General features: G+C 43.3%; 1 pseudogene; it reads right to left on the reverse strand.

Moving 5' to 3' along the window:
* Nucleotides 1–1515: 1515 nt before the first annotated feature.
* LOC125901659 (uncharacterized) lies at nucleotides 1516–2373 on the reverse strand (annotated as a pseudogene).
* Nucleotides 2374–7521: the final 5148 nt, after the last annotated feature.

The raw sequence follows: 7521 nt of genomic DNA on the forward strand, positions 1-7521 counted from the left end.
TAAGCCGTGAGCCTGCTCCGCCTCAAGCCTTTCCCAGCTGACCCAGAGCCGGTCGCAGCATACCATGAAGGTAGCCGTAGCCGTTCAGCACCGCGGACCGTCGGACTAATGGGATGTTGGACCAATGGGCTGTCGGACCAATGACATGATTCTTCCAGTTTGGTTAATCACCAATTCCTTTAAAATTTTCGCGATATTTGTTTTAACTTACGGGTTTGCGAGTTATACCAAGGAGCCAACTTTCTTTGCTTTGTTAACTTCTTTTTAAGAGGAGCTACGGAGTCGAGTGTTGTTCGCAGCGAGCCTACGGCGCTATCAACAAGATGATAAATTCGGGAGAGTTGGCATGGGAAACCTCTGTTGCTGAAGGACTTGGTATTGAATTTAACGACGGCGTAATCATTTCCTTAAATTTTGTGACAGCACTATCTGATAAACATCTAGTATAGTAACTGTTGCTGAGTGCCTGTGGATATTCTCATTCATCCAGGTCATAGTCATCTCAAGGCAATTGAATCGAACGCAACTGGACTTGGTTTTGTCTTAGAAGACGTTTCACCTCTTATCCAAGAGGCTTCATCAGTTCATGCTTGTCTGACTAGGCTAAAACTAGTCTGACAAACTGGTGTGGAAGTAATCAAAAGTAATCAAATAATGATCCAATAGCGAGGGATTCTGTGGAAAGACTGTTAGGTTATCAATTTCAATTCCATACTTCAGAACTAGATCGAGGGTATGGTTAAAACAGTGAGTGGGTTCATGTACACCCTGACTGAAGCCAATGGAGTCTAATAATGAGATGAACGCGGTAGCCAGGGAGTCATTATCAACGTCGACATGAATGTTAAAATTGCCTACAATAATAACTTTATCTGATTTAAGATAAACTGGAAGATAAGAAGATAAGAACTAAACTGGATAAAAACTGAGAATTCAGATACAAATTCAGAATATGGGCCAGGAGCACGGTACACTATAACAAATAAAAGTGTCTGCGAGGTTTTCCAGGTCGGATGTAAAAGACTAAGAACGAGGCTTTCAAATGAATGATAATCTAGTTTAGGTTTAGGGCTGATTAACAGGCTAGAGTTAAAAATGGCTGCAACTCCCCCTCCTCGGCCGCTGCCTCGAGGAATGTGGGTATTATTATGACTGGGAGGAGTGGACTCATTTAGACTGACATTCATCTGGACACAGCCAGGTTTCAGTGAGACTGAGTAAATCAATATGATTATCTGATTAATTCTTTTACTAACACTGCTTTAGACAACAGAGACCTTATATTTAACAGTCTGCATTTAATTCTCCTGTTTGTCTTTCTGTCACAGAAGCGGTTTTAATTTTTATGAGGTTGTTATGCACAACTCCTTTGTTTAATTTTAGATTTAGATAATTTAGGTGGTCGGGGGACAGACACCGTTTGTCTAAAACAATGAAAACTATGGCTGGGTAATTGCACTAGAAGCTCAGAAGCGTATAGGACTGCAACTGAGTCCTGATCTCAACTCTGGGTTGTCAGGGATTTGAATTACTAATAAAATTTGACAGGTTCCTAGAAATGAGAGCAGCTCCATCCAAAATGGGATGAACGCTGTCTCTTCTAATAAGACCAGGTTTTCCCCAGAAAGTTTGCCAATTATTAACGAAACCCACATTGTTTGCTGGACACCACCTGGACAGCCAGCGATTAAATGATGACATGCGGCTAAACATGTCATCACTGGTCAGATTTGGGAGGGGTCCAGAGAAAACTACAGAGTCCTACATCGTTTTTGCATATTCACACACCGAGGCAACATTAATTTTACTGACCTCCGATTGACATAACTGGGTGTCATTGCTGCTGACGTGAATAATCTTAGTGAATCTACGTTTAGCTTTAGCCAGCAGTTTTAAATTTGATTCAATGTCGCCCGCTCTGGCCCCAGGGATACATTTGACTATGGCCGCTGGTGTTGCTAACTTCACGTTCCTCAGAATAGAGCTGCCAATAACCAGAGTTTTCTCCTCAGCGGGTGTGTCGCTGAGTGGGGAAAAGTGGTCGGAAACGTGAACAGGCTGGTGGTGAGCCGTGGGCTTCAGCTTGGAGCTGCGCCTCTGAACAGTTACCCAATCTCCCCGTTGAACGGGTGTTACTGGAGGACCGCTAGCAGAGGCTATGCTATTTGGCTCTGTACCAGCTACAGGGGGCTGGCTAACTACCGCAGCTACTGAATGGTTTTCCATGGTGCGGAGCCGCGCTTCTAATTCACTAAGCCTCGCCTCCAACGCAGCAAATAAGCTACACTTGTTAAAATTACTGTCGCTAAAGGAGGCAGAGACATAGCTAAACATTTGGCACACCGAGCAAGAAAGAGCAGAGGGAGAAGCCATCACTAACTGTTAAGCTAATGTAGCTACCAAGGCTAGTAACGTGCAAACAGCTAAGAGATTTGCAGGGAAGTCATAAAAAGGAGGAGAGCTATGAGTGCTTAAACAGAACTAGTGTGGGTTAAGACTTGCAGTAGATGTTAAAGCAACCGAAGTGAGAAAGCAGAAAGCAGGCTAGTAGAATTCACTAGAGCAGTACAGAGACGCTGTCACAGAAACACCGGAAATGACACAACTCGCTTACCGTAATACGTCAGCACGTCACTTTAACTGAATAAATTAAACCAACAACAGAAATGTTCGAAACTATACAATGTGCATGAAACAATGTTACAAAATAAATCTATGATTAGACAAATCGGTAAAATTTATCAAAATAAATCAAATAAACCCTATTAATTAACCCCAAAATTATTAGCCCAAGACTGGGAGACTGGCAATTTATACTGTGTGCCCATGCCGCTACCAACATCACCAAATGGTCATTGATAGCAGAGCTGCAAAAACGCCAGTGTGAACCAAGCCGGCGTGGCATGAAGAAACACCGGCAGTGCCACGCAGCACAGCAGGTGCCAGTAAAACACCAGTCCACGCATGGCAGAGCAAAGCAGACAAAGCAGCAGGGGTTTGGCGTTAAATTAATGTTGCACACTAGCTCCTCCGTGAGCGATTAACCAGTCCCTGTCAAACAAAAGTGCTAGGTTAGGAACAGCCTATATTATATTATATTATATTATATTATATTATATTATATTATATTATGATCTATGAATGAGGCTAGAGGAGGCACAGCACACAAGGCGTACATACCGTTAGACAGCTTCCGTTCATCACCGGAGTTGGAAAGCACTATGTGCGTCCTGCTCGTTAACGAGCGTCAGTGTGACAGGAGTCGTGCGCTCAGACAGAACAGGAGGAACCAGCAACACACCAAAAGCCTACGGACAGCAAAACAATCAATGCACCTGCTAGCCAAACAGCTAATTTACCGTGCCACAATGCAGCCACTGCAAACACACCTGTAACAGGTCTGGTGGAGCAGAAAGAAGTGTGGCGACCAGGGGGTGGGCGTGCCTCCAAGCCAGAGAGCAAGAGGGAGAGTGATGGACATGGGCTCCCTTTATAGAGAGCCCCCCTGAGGTGATTGGTCAGAGGCAACAGGCCAATCCATCTGAGCAGAGGAGGAGGCATCTCTCCTGCTACATTATGATTGCTCGCTTATAATAAAATTGAAAACAATCTTGTTGGCCGTTCGATCTTGTTACCAAAGTTACTATTAACACGCATAAAAATGTTAAAATTGGCTGGCTTTGTCACTTCAAGTATTATGTTACTGAAGGCACTGGAGATAAAAGAAAACTGGATAAGCAAAATAGAAAAGTTTAAGATAACTTGATCGTGAGGACAAAAGAGTTACGTAGGAACGATTATAAGAACGTAACTGGTTAAAACATAAGGTACGGCAAAAGCAAATAGACAAAATGAAAAAAACAAAAGAGCGTACACAAAACAAAAACAGGAGAGACTAAAATACTGAAAAGAAGAGGAGCAACGAGAGCAAGAATACAAGAAAGTGGAAAAACAAGAGAGCGCACCAGAGCGCACATGTGTTTAACCGGCCAAAGTGAGCGGGTCTGATAAGGAGGCCCCTTAGTGAAAAAAATAAGCCCATTATTTTATTTTGGAGGACACTTAATGCTTTTATTATACGAGACCATATACTTTGATACGTTGCGCGCAATGAACACATACTCTTCCCATTATGGTCAAACTCGGCTCTTAACATCCAATTAAAAATACAAATTAAATTTAAATTAAAATACAATTATTATACTGCGTATATAAGTGGAGTACACATAGACTGCTTCAAATACACACACTCTAGACTAGTCTATAGTTGCAATATATAATGAAAAACAAATGAAGAAATACATTCATAAGAACAAGTTATAACAAGTTTAACAATTTAATGACCTTGAAGTGACCATTTGAAGTACCTCAAATGAACTCTTTACCCCCCTTTTGGCACCTGTACATCTGGAGGGGGCATCCCTCCTGACTGGAGTAAGCTCGGGGGCAGGGTAATAAACATTTGACCCTCGCTTGTGGCCTTCTCATTGTCTATTTACTTGTAGTCCAGAATCTGGAGAGTTTAGGAAGTCTGTATGCTCCTACAATGGAGAGGACCAAAAAGAAGGGAGGTGAGAGGACAGTGTGTTGAGGAGGGCTGATGTGGTTTCAGAGACTCACATAGTTGGAAGTTTATCCATTTGTCCGTCTGCTGATAAAAACATCACAGCTACATCCCCTGACTGAAGGCTTGCTATCAGTTAGCTACAGCCTGTTATGGGCAAACGAGAACAGATGGATGGGTAGTGAGAGGGAGAGACAGCCAAGAATAAGAGGGAAAATGATGCAACATAAAACTGACCAAAAAAAGGCCAACTTAAAATTCATTGTGCAAATTGCAGTTTCAAAATGACTCCGTTCTTTGAGTCTAGGTCCCTCATGGCCAAACGCAACATCTATGCAGTCTGTACATACATTACATAAAGTGTTAAGAGAGGGGAAAAACCCTTAAAATACCAACATACATTTTATGCTTAACTAAGGTGGAAAAGTTGATGTATCAATTAAAAAAATGTGACAAAGTGCAATGGAAACAGACTGAGGGCTGAATTCACAAAAGGATTGCGTGGCTTTTGCAGCTGCTAAACCGGTGAAAATGGAGCAAACAGATACCGTCTAATTCACAAAGCACGCGCAGAGGGTGAAATGCTCCACTAACTGCGCTGCCAAGCAGATTGCGTCTCGGTGCTCTGGTGTTATTTGCACATATTTAAATGAGGTAATATGCATATATTTAGTGCAAAATTGCCCCTTTCTATGCAAATGAGCCTCATTGATAAACAACGTCTAATTCACTAACACCAGCGCTAATAGCCACACGCAGTTTGAGTGAAGTAAATAACGTCTTTAGAAAGCTGGTGCAAACTGGGCGCTCCTCTGTGGAAGCCTCTCGCCCAGACTTTCCAGTGATCGTGGCAGCAGTGATCATCTGTTAAATCAGTCTGTAAATAATATTTTGACATTATTATAATCATTATTACTTTAATGGCATCCGAAGATGATGCGTTGAACAGGTGAGTCTGCGGTCGTTCTCAAAACGCACTTCTGTCACGCACTTCAAAAGCAACTTTCAATAATTTATTTTACGAAACGGGGGAAACAAACGTGAACAAACGGTTCCATCTGACACTGTTAGACTGACTCACCAGCAGACATCACTACATGAGGGTATACAGTATTCAGTACTTTGCCAAACAAAGTCTGCCGTTGTTGTGCCACGGTGTTCTTGGCGCAAAGCCAACATTTATACTTTGCCATGTGGCTAATTGCAATCAGGGGCAAATCAGGGGCAAACTACACTTTGTGGGCGTGTTTGCGCTGGTATATCATGAGTGCAATATCCTTTGTGAATAGGACGTCAAGACGGAGCAAACTGCAGGTGCAAGTGAAGTGCAATTCAAGGTGCTGTCAGCGGCGGCAGTTCATTCTTTGAGAATTCGGCCCTGAGTGTCCTCTGACCACTGGGATTCTCGTGGATGGTGTAGGCACGGGCACCTGGCTGGGGTAGGTTGCACTCAAGAATAGCAGCTTCTTCTGTCCTGGTGGGATTGACACTTTCCTTCTCATCCTTGCACAACAGGTGGCAATCACTTCAGGGGTAAATGTGTAGTGAAAGTCACTCCGCTTGAGCAACACCCTCCAGCATGACATTAGTCTCCCGAAGGTGATCACTACCATGGTCCTTGCAGAACTAAGGTACACATTAAATGATTCCTGCTCAGGAGTGATGTGTGGAGAATGTGTGTAGGCTTTGACGTAAATTTGTGAAATATGGAACTTCTGTTCAAACCACCGTGCTACTGATACTGCTTCCTCTGTTGTGGGCACCTTGAAAAGGTTTTGAATGACTGAGGACACTATTCCCTTGAAAAAAATATATACTAGCTTCCTAACAGTCCACTTATGCACACCAAACTGGTTTGCCACAACCCTGTACTTTGCACAACTGGCTAATTTGACCATGACATTGGCGAACCTCATTTGCAGCTGTATGGGCGCCCGAACCTAGGCCATACTTACATTATGTATTCTACATTGTTTTGGATTGAGCTTTGACTACCGTTCTTTTAATCACATCTCGTTGTACCCTCTAACATATCCTTATCTATCGGTTCATATGGTATCTAATGGATTTGCAGCCCATGAATGTGAATATGAATATGTACCCGACCTTCAGTTACGTACTTAAAAGTTACTTTAGTTAGGTTAACGAAAAGAGTCATGGTTGAGCGTCTTTAGGTTTAGTCAAGTAAAGTTATGCAGATTAGGCTTAGAGAAAGAAACATTGTGATGACATACCTTTTTTAAAAAATAACCCAGTTCACTTTGTTTCACACAGTTCTTAACTGGTCTCCTAGGGGCAAGTCAGGTGGCTTGTGATCCATACACTTCCCTTACCTGCCTTTTTACGGGAACTACTTCATTCTTTATTCCTGTCAGCATCTTGGTCACATGATTGTAACCTTCCCAAATACATAGGTTATACGTGGGCTCATGATTACGTAGAATTAAAGGTGCTGTATGTAAGAATGTGGCCAAAACGATTACTGCACTCAAATTCAAAATACTGCCGCGAGTCGTGTCCGCCCCCCTCCCCTACAGATTCGCGGTTGCTGGACAGCGGCACGCTGGAGACTGATTTGTTTGCCCACGGGCGGCTGCCGTGGCAGGGCCGCGTCGCCACGTCCTTGATCTTCGGTTTTCCAGCGGACTGTTCTAGCAAGTCAGGCTTCTGTGCTGCTGCCGGGATACAGTGGAGGAGGAGCCGGCTGCTAATGTTATGTACCGGGACACTGCTAATGCTGCTGCTGGGATACAGCTGAGGAGGAGCCGGCTGCTAATGTTATGTACCGGGACACTGCTAATGCTGCTTGCCGTGCTGCTGTAGCTCAGTCGTAACTGTAACTGATGCTGAGACTCTACTGACTGTGTGACTGGTAAACGGCGGTGGGTGGCGCAACAGGCCAAAACACAAATTCAAAACAAACATGATTTGCTGACTACAAAAAAATTTTTTAGATG

The sequence above is a fragment of the Epinephelus fuscoguttatus genome, linkage group LG15 (assembly GCF_011397635.1).
Source record: "Epinephelus fuscoguttatus linkage group LG15, E.fuscoguttatus.final_Chr_v1".
Lineage (NCBI taxonomy): Eukaryota > Metazoa > Chordata > Actinopteri > Perciformes > Serranidae > Epinephelus > Epinephelus fuscoguttatus.